Here is a 10,473-nt window from a genome sequence, read left to right as displayed (position 1 = left end):
ATATATCCTAGGTGCCACAGTGCCCTACCCAGCCACTCTGGGAAGCTTCTGGACCCAAGGTACACAAGTGTCCCTTGACCTTAGGAAAGTCTTTACAAATACCCACCACTAACGTTTCCACGACAATCCAGTAGGCAAGGCCAATGCGGAGAGGCGGTGGGATTGAGAACCCTTCCTGGGTTCTTAACTGGTTTCAGAAAAGGAATCCCAGGAAATTGGGAAGTGCGGTAGTGCGAATGAAAAATAAGTATAAATAGAAAAATAGACATGGACCCGACGTCGCCTAGACCTCTTCTGCCCCGGCTTTGCAATCTGACTGCAGGCTTTGCCGAGCAGAAAGAATAGGTTTTCATGTCAGCACTCCTAAGTTCAGAAAGTCACAGTGAAATGTCAATGAAAATGCCTGGAGTGTTGTTATTTCATCCATATTAAACAGATCCTTCATTTTAACCACAAGAAGCACATTCTTTAGTTACTCAGGAAGCAGCAAGTTGCTGCTGAAGTCTGTTTTTCATTTGTCTGGTATTTTGGAGCTTGTTTTTCTGAAAAGTTGCTAGATGAAAAAATGCATCCGTTGCCTGTATGAGAATAATTGTAAGCATCATCTTTTCTCCAAACAATATTCACACCCTAACGGTCCTACAGCTACTCAAAGAGCTTGGATGGCACTACAGATGGTTTCTCAATAGTATAATATTACAAATTATGATCAATAAATCCACTAACCAATATAATGATGATGGGCTTGTGGCTAAGGTCATTGCAATGACTACAATTAATTTATAACTTTAAACATCATACAAACCCTGCTAGGAAAATGACACCCTATATCCAGTTTATATTTAAGTGAAACTATTTTCTAGATAAATGCCTCCCAGAGTTGGCTCAGAAATATTCACAGCAACTAATTAAAGCTAAACCGAATTCCTCGAGGTGGAAAATCTAAATTTGACACTGTAGTGTTGAATAATAACACATTGAAAGTCTGTGATACGAAGCAGCTCAAGCTGTTTTTCTTTTTTCTACTTCTTACTTGAAAACAAGTGTAGCTCTGGGCACCTGATCATTTTTGCAGAAGTAACAAGGCAATGCAATACATTTGCCACCATCCTCGTGCACACAGGACATCACAGCCAGGTGTGTGGGCTCCATTCCTGTTTTCCAAGGTGTTTCCTGACATTGATTCTAGAATGAAGGGTTCTGATGGAGTGAAGGAACTACTCTGAGTTTCCCAAACTGTAAATTGTCATGTACACATGTCCTTCTGTATCCACAGGAAGACTGGTTCAAGGATCCTCTGTGGATACCAAAATCCAAGAAGTTCAACTCCCTTTATAAAACAGTATAATATATACACACAGCCTACAAACAACCTCCCATATATTTTAAATTATCTTTAAATTACTTACAATAAATAATACAATATACCTACTGTATAAATAGTTGTTATACTGTGGAGAAAAATGACAAGAGAAAACATCTGTACATGTTCACATGCATTTTTACCCCAGTATTTTATTTGTTTTTGTGGTGCTGGGGATTGAACCCAGGGGCACTTTAACACTAAGTTCCATCTCCAGCCCTTTTTTATTTTTTGAGAAAGGCTGGCCTTGAACTTGTGATCCTCCTGCCTCAATCTCCCAAATCACTGAGATTACAATTGTGTGCCACTACATCCAGCCTTTTTCCAAATATTTTCCTTCGGCAATAGATTGAATCTGCAGATAGGAAACTCACAAAGACTGCTGGATAACTCTGTTTCCTGTCCCATTCCTCCTGTTGTAAGGTGACATCTCCTTTGGATTCTCTTCTCCTTTGCCCATCCACATGCCTGGTCGCATTAATCTTGTGCAAGCACAAAGCTCTAATCCCACCACCTTCATAATCTTTTAGTGATTCTCTGTGGTCTACTTGGCAGAAGCGTCAAGGCACTGAATCCCTTTTCCACAATTAGCTCATTACCCTTCCCTAGCCACACGAGACAAATCTGGTAGCTGGAGAAAGCCTCATCATTCCGGTTTGACCCTTCTGCTTCATCTCATTGCCTTCACGGAGAATCCCTCTCCCCAGCTCGTCCCCCAAGCATGGATAATCTGTGTTTCTGGAAAGTGATTCTGATGGCAATGTGCTGGATGGGTTAGAAGTAGCAGAGGCAAGAGGTGATTATGTTATTATACCACTATATGAGACGTGGGGAGGACGAGACAGAGAATGAAGAGGATGAATTCAAAAGATCTGGACAGGAATTGGGACAGATTAGTATTCACTACAACCATGCTTGCAGGTGGAGGGCGTAGGGGGAGTATTCATTCAGAACTCATTCACTTTAAGGGGGAGAGCGCCACCTACTGGCAAAGAGCGATTACTTAAAAATGTTTTAAGTCGTCAGCAAGTATGGCAGGAGAATTATATATATCTTTGTTTCTTTTCAACCGATGCTATCATACTTACAAAGGGTCTTGAAGGTGTTGCTGTCATCATATGGTTATTAAGAATGCATTATTAACAATGTGCAATATGTGGCTAGTGATCATCATGTATAAAAACAATAAGGGTGGGGCACAAAGAGCAAAAAAGGGGAACAAAGAGTAAAGTTACCAGAGGGATATGACCAAAAGGAAAAGAACAGTATGCTGTGGGCGTCTGTGACAGCACATATTCTCAGATAAGTGACAACCTCTGGAGGCAAGTGTACTCAGAACACAGGATGGGGGCAGGTGCACTTCAAAATCAAAATCATGAGTTTTCCAACCTATTGTCTCAAGTGCTTTCTGATGAGGCCCTCCTTGTTGAAACCACTTAGCCTGTGTGCAAAAAAAAAAAAAAAAAAACAAAAAACTATGAAGGGCTTGACTCACCTGTACTGTACATAGTCCCTGAAAAAGAGTATGGCTTTTGGGACTCTACTCCAATTGTGTTTTATTTCTAGAATATCCCTGGTACTTCCAAAGCAAAATATTATGGTTCTTCTTCCCGTCTTCCCTTTCTCCTACCCATAAGGTCTATGGGTTAGTCAAGGCCCATGGCAAGCCCTACCTCCAAAGAAGAGCCATTCTAGAAAACTCTTTACCTTCCTAGACAATCCCAAAACACTTTTCTGAACTACTCATTTGATTCTTGTTTTTATGCAAGTGTGGCCTTCATATATACTGTTGTAACCTACTCTCCAGGGTTTCACCTGTTCTCCAACACCCAACATGGTGGTGGGCCTCTGAGGAGACACATTTGCCTCCATCATCTGTAAAGTGAAGCATGCTGTGAGGGACGCTGGACACTCAGGAAACATCTATTAGATATATGCATGTAATAGTGTGGGGTTTTTTTTGGGGGAAGGGGCGGTACCAGGGATTGAATTCAGACACTCAACCACCGAGCCACATCCCCAGCCCTATTTTGTATTTTATTTAGAGACAGGATCTCACTGAGTTGCTCAGCACCTTGCCATTGCTGAGGCTGGCTTTGAACTCACGCCTTCCTGCTTCAGCCTCTGAACCTCCGGAATTACAGGCGTGTGCTACCGTGCCTGGCTTACTGCGGCATTCTTAACCTCAGTACTGGGACAGGTAATTCTTTTGTTGTGGAGGTCACTGTAGGACTTTTGTCAGCATTCCTGCCTTTCCCACTAAATGTACACCTCTCAAAGGTGCGCGTGCACACACATACATACACCATACATACACACATACACACACACACACACACACACACACACACATTTGGCTTATTGGTGTGGGGGTGATGGGTGATTAGTGTAACATTTGTTAATCCTGTCTAATGTTTAGCTACACCAAGAGGAAGCTTTCATTGAGACTACCTTTCAGGTTGTCAAAATAAGAACTAAGGAAAGAAGAAATAAAAATCGTTATGTCACAGATGTCCCTCTGCTTTTATTCCCATTTTCAGCTTTACATGACCAAAGTATCAAAGGGTCTTGATAAAGACTCTTTTGTGTTTGTTTTAACATTATCTTTGGTCACTTGGTTAAGGTAATATCTGCCAGGTTTTTCCACAGTAAAATTATTATTTTCCCTTTCCATGCTCTATTCTGAGTCATTAAGTCCAGCCCCCACCATATTGTAAGGGAGGGAGTACAATATGGTCCCACCTCCTTAAGGGAAGAATATCCACATCTATAATGAGGAATTCTGAATTATTTGTCCCTTAAAAAATTTTTTTTTCTTAACTGTGTGTGTGTGTGTGTCTGTGTGTGTGTGTGTGTGTGTGTGTGTAGTGCTGGGGATAGAACCTAGGGCTTTGCACATGCTAGGTAAATGTTACACCCAGCCAAATTTATTTTATATTTTGAGTTACAACCAATACTACATTACTAATTTTGTTGCTCATAGTTGTCTGAATTGGCCATTGGGGAGTTCTTTCAGGATGGTGACTTGTTCTTTTGGCCTGCACCCCATTTTTATTGGGCAGTTCAAGAAAATAAAATGTTATTCTTTGTAATTAATTTTTATTTTGTTAAATATTAATTGCTTAATTCCAACAAAGTATAACTGTGTGTTTAAATCCCTCTATGTCTGTTCTTGTTTGGTTGTTGAGCAAATGTTAGAATACTTTCTTAATAAAACTATACAAAGCAAGTCCCAAGGCGATTCTTACATGTAGACCCATTTATCAGGCCTCTATTAAATGCAAAGAATGTCTTTGATGTGGAATTGCTTGTAGCTGTGTAGTAAATGCTCATAAAATAAAAATGAATTGACAATGATGTGCTACAAATTGTTTCACACAGAAAAAACCTGGAGGTTCTACAGCCAAAGGTGCAGGTGTTCTTTTTCTTCTTTTTAATAAATAAGCTGGTGATAGATTCATCAAAGTTTGACTTTTTATTGAATTACCTATTTTTTCCCCAGAAACTGGTAAAACATTGGAATATTCTGAGATGAATAAAGGCCTAATTTTCTCTCTAAGTCTTTACTACAGAACCACTTGGAAAAAAGTACAGTGTTCAGACCATTGTACTTTTTTGTTATTAGTTCCCCATTTCAGGCATGTGAGACCCCAAAGTCTAGCATCGCAACATTATTTGGAGAGGAAAACCCAATCCAGGGTCTAGAGGTATAGCTCAATGGTACAGTGTGTATTAGCATGCTCAAGGTCCTGGGTTCACAGGAAGGAAGGAAGGAAGGAAGGAAGGAAGGGAGGGAGGGAGGGAGGGAGGGAGGAAGGAAGGAAGGAAGGAAGGAAGGAAGGAATTTCAATCTTATATTCTGTTCACACTATGAGGCTGTTTGTAAGCTTAACCCACTGGAGAGAAATTATACTGATGAAAGAAAACACTGATTTTGATCTTGATTGTTTTTCAAGAGAGGCAACTGTGCAATCATAACTTTTCTTGAATTTCAAAGTGTTTTTTTTCCCCCTAGTACTGGGGATTGAATTTAGGGACTTATAGATAGTAAGCAAGCACTGTACCACTAAGCTACATTCTCCAGCCCTTTTTAATATTCTTTAAATTTTGAGACAGGGTCTCACTAAGTTGCTGAGTCTGGAATTCAATGTGGGATCCTCCTACCTCAGCCTCTCACATAGCTGGATTACAGGTTATGCACCATGCCCGGTTTAATGTCAAAGAATATTTAACATGTTATCATTAATTGATGTCAGTATAGATCTAGAAATGCATAGAAACATCATGTAATTTCACTTTATGTGGAACATATTAGATGCTGCCAGAGGAAAAAAGAGGACATTATTTGCTATTAAGAGTCAGTAAGGGCTGGGATTGAGGCTCAGCGGTAGAGTGCTTGCCTAGCATGAGTGGGTTCAATCCTCAGCACCACATAAAAAAATAAAGGCATTGTGTTGTGTCCATCTATACCAAAAAATATAATAAACATTAAAAAAAAAAGAGTCAATAAGTGGGGGCTGGGGTTATGGCTCAGCAGTAGAGCACTCGCCTCGCATGTGCAAGGCCCTGGGTTCGATCTTCAGCACCATGTATAAATAAATAAAATAAACTTATAAAAAAATTTAAAAAAAAAAAGTAAATAACTACACACTTGTAATCCCAGCGGCTGGTGAAGCTAAGGCAGGAGAATCATGAGTTCAAGGCTAACCTCAGCAATTTAGCAAGGCCCTAAGCAACTCAGCAAAACCCTGTCTCTAAATAAAATATATTAAAAAAGGGCTGTGGCGTAGCTCAGTGGTAAAGATGTTAGCCAGCATGCGTGACACTCTGCGTTCAATCCCCAACACCAAAAAAAAAAAAAAAAAAAAAAAAAAGGTATGTAATGAATCCTATCAATGTCCCAGCTTAAAAATTGTTTAGGCTACTGTAGTAAGACAAAGAGTCTTATCCCTGTAACTTAGAGTTGTTGCTTTATATGGACAAAGGGACTTTGCAGAAGTGATGCGATTATGAATTTTGAGATGAGGTGATTAATCTGGGTTATCTGTGTGAACCCTGAAAATAATGACAAGTGTCTGTGAAAGAGAGGGCCAGAGGAAGATCTCATCTTCACAGGAAGAGGTAAAGTGCTCATGAAGCTACAAACCGAAGGAGGCTGGCAGCCACCAAAAGCTGGAAAAGGCAAGGAATGGGTTGTCCCCTAGAGCCTCCGGAGGGCGTGGTTGTGCCACATCTCAATCTTGCTTAGTGACACTGGTTTTGGACTTCCATGAAAATAAATTTCTGTTGTTTTAAGGCACTAATTTGTTACAGCAACAAAAGGAAAGGAATATAGTAACTCTGAATTGTTAGGCAGATGCTCCTTAGTTTCTGATGGAGTTGTGTCCCAATCAACCCATAACCCATTGAAAATACCTAAGTCAAAAATGCATTTTTTGCATAGGGTAACAACACAGTCCACTCTAAACTATGGGTCTTCAGCCTTGTGATCTAAGCGCTGACTAGCAGCTGTCCTGCCCAGTATCACAAGATTCTTGGGTATGCATGTTGATATCCCAGGAAAATATAAAGACTCAAAATTCAAAGTATGATTCCTACTGAATGCATATTGCTTTCACATCATTGCAAAGTGAAAAAATCAGGTTGAACCATCATATTCTGGGACTCTTAATTCATCTGGCAGGAAGCAATTCCAACACAAGACCAAGAGATTTACTCCAAAGGTAAAATATAATGTAATTTTTCATCAAAATAATTCACAACAGTCTCAAAAACAGCAATTCCCCTAGCTACCTTTAAGATAGGCAATTTATAAAAACAAATATTTATACACAACATTTCAGGAACATTTCTGTAATGTTAGCTTCATGGCTTTAGATACCATTCATATAGCAATGGCTGCCAATTCCAAATTTCTAGCCCAATGACTTTTCTTAGCTTGAAACTGATACATATCCACTTGCCTATTTTGTTCTGTTTTATTTTCAGTACTAGCCTTTGAAATCAGGAATCCTTTACCACCGAGTTACATCACCGAGTTACATCTCCAGCCCTTTCTCTTTATGGTTTAGTGGGATTTTTTTTTTTTTTTTTTTTTTTTTGAAACTTGCAGTTGATCCTTTAGGTTGGGGGATCAGGTGCCAGTCAGCTGCAAGTTTTTTTTTTTTGTTGTTGTTGTTTTTTTTTTAAGAGAGAGAGAGACACAACATCTTTGTTTGTATGTGGTGCTGAGGACTGAACCCGGGCCGCCCGCGAGCCAGGCAAGCGCGCTACCGCTTGAGCCACATCCCCAGCCACCCACCCCCCTTTTTTTTTTTTTTTTAAATGAGACAAGAGCTCACTAAATTGCCTGGTTCTGGCTCTGAAATTACAATCCTCCCACCTTAGGCTCCTGGGTAACTGGTATTACAGGCATTCACCACCTTACCTGGCTCTACTTGCTGTCTTTTTGGGGGTTGATGGGTACTGGGGATAGAACTCAAAGGCACTCAACCTCTGGGCCACATCCCCAACCCTATTTTTTTGTATTTTATTTAGAGACAGGGAGGGTCTCACTGAGTTGCTTAGTGCCTCGCTTTTGGCTGAGTCTGGCTTTGAACTCTCAATCCTCCTGTCTCAGCCCCCGAAGCCACTGGGATTACAGGCACACCCCACAGCACCTGGCTCTTTACTTGCTTTCTTAAAACGGTTACTTAAATATCCAAAAGATCCTCAAACATACATCCAAAACCGAGCTGTTTTTCTGTCCCTCCAGCCTTGCTTCTCCCTAATCTGCTGTAATAGCAGATCCATCCTTCCAGACACTCAGGCCAAAATCTTGCAGACATGTTTAACCTTTCTCCTCTCAACGTCCATCAGCAAATCCTACTGTGGCTCTATCTTCAACATATATCCAGAATCCAGCTACTTCTTACCCTCCACTGCTTCTTCCCACATCACCATCATTTTCCTCCTGGATTACTGCAATAACCTCCCGACTAGTCTCCCAACTTCTGCCCCAATCTAGTCACCACACAGCAGCCAGACTGAGTCTTTGAAATGTTAAGTCATCTCAAGTCTCCCCTTTGCTCTGAACCCCAGTGGACTGTCATCTCACTCAGAATGAAAACCAATTCCTCGTTCTTGTTCTCCTTCCCAGGGTCCAGGCAGGCTTTGGTTGTGCACACCTGAGGATTCTTGCACCTGCTGTAGCCTCTCTTAGCATCTTCATCCTCCAGATGTTTGCAAGACACACCCCCCTCATTTCCAGTCTGGGCTCACTGGTGACACTTTCCTTGACCACCTCCCAAGTGCTTATCAATTCCCCACCCCAGCACATATTTACAGGTTTATTTTCTATCTTCCCATGAGAATGTTCACTTCACAAAAGCAGGAACCTTGGGTCAGTCATTCTATAAGCTGAATGTGCCAGAAATGCCAAATACAAAAAATACACCAAACATTGTCATTAATATGTGGGCACATCATTTTTAATAATGAGTATTGCAATATTCATTTTGCCTTTTTTTCTGAATAACCCCCCCCCCTCATCTTTTAGATACCTTATTCCTCCACAGCCAATTTTTCTCTTCTGAAACCTACTCCTTCCTCACAAAGCCACAGATTTAATCAGACTCGTTCAAATAAAGAATTCACAATGCTTCTATCATACAGTACTCTCAATTCTCTGACCATTGCTCAGATTTCTACTGAGCTCCCTCTTTATCAACTTAACTGTTTCAACTTCTTGTTTCCTTAGATTTCAAATCGCTTTTTATTTTCTGTTACCTCAAAGCCTAGCAAGGAAGAGCTTCAGTTTGGTTTGGAAGCCATCTAGAGTTTTCTCAATTTCCTAGTTGCCTCTTAGACCTCCGGCTCACTCTTATTTTTTGAGTTCTGGGAACCATAAATCTGCCTACTCCCTCTTTTCTTTGCTACTTTTTTAAAAAATATATTTATTTATTTATTTATTTTTAGTTCTCGGCAGACACAACATCTTTGTTGGTATGTGGTGCTGAGGATTGAACCCGGGCCGCACGCATGCCAGGCGAGCGCGCTACCGCTTGAGCCATATCCCCAGCCCTCTTTGTTACTTTTTGACTTCTCAAAACTTTCACACAAAAATCACATTACCAGATCCTTTTGTCTACTTTAGTCAAACCAATTTCACCTAGCAGCAGTGTTGCACACCGTGACCCCAGCTGCTCTGGAGTTTGAGACGGGGGACTGCAAGTTCAAGGCCAGCCTGGGCAATTTAGCAAGACTCAGTCTCAAAAAATTATTATTTTTTTAAAAATTTTAAAGTGGATGAGAATGTAGCTCAGTGGTAGAGCACTTACTTAACTTGGGATTCTTTCCCAGTACTGGTAAAAAAGGAAAAAAAAATTAAAACAGAATATGGAGACAGCATCTTAGCCTAGTATGTCTCAACAACACAGACCCCCAGAATGTGTTTTGGAAATTTGTAGGGGAATGTGGAGGTGGCACAATCATTGCGGGGGGGGGGGGGGGAGGGAGATAGCATGTACCTGAGATGCTAGGCAACCTGCAATGCAATAAGCCTACACAATAACATACTGTCCTTAGCCAGGCATGGTGTTGCATGCCTGTAATCCCAGCTACTTGGGAGGCTCTGGTAGAAAGCCAGGTTGAGCAACTTAGCAAGAATCTGTCTCAAATTTTTAAAAAATATTTTTTAGTTGTTGATGGACCTTTATTTTATTTATTTGTATGTGGTGCTGAGAATCAAACCCTGTGCCTCATGAAAGCCAGGCAAGCGCACTAACCCTGAGCCACAGCCCCAGCCTGTCTCAAATTTTTAAAAAGATCTGGGGATGTACTCCCCCAGGTTCAATCCCCAGTGTCACACACACATACACACACACACACACACAAAAAAAAAAACAAACCGTAAAAATATTGTCCTACATTCCATCAGACTTTTCAATGTCCCACCAGGCACTTATGTCTAATTTAACGTTACATACACTAAGCTATTTTTTAATGTGAACTAAAATTTCCAAGTTTCTTCTGCATAAAAAAAAGGAAGACTACTTTTTTTAATTTGACATAGAGCTTTACAAAGAAGTTATTCAGGATTTTGGAAAAATCACATTGCCAATTGCAGGACT

This window comes from Callospermophilus lateralis, chromosome 11 (genome assembly GCF_048772815.1).
Source record: "Callospermophilus lateralis isolate mCalLat2 chromosome 11, mCalLat2.hap1, whole genome shotgun sequence".
NCBI lineage: Eukaryota > Metazoa > Chordata > Mammalia > Rodentia > Sciuridae > Callospermophilus > Callospermophilus lateralis.
This window is presented reverse-complemented; position numbering follows the sequence as displayed.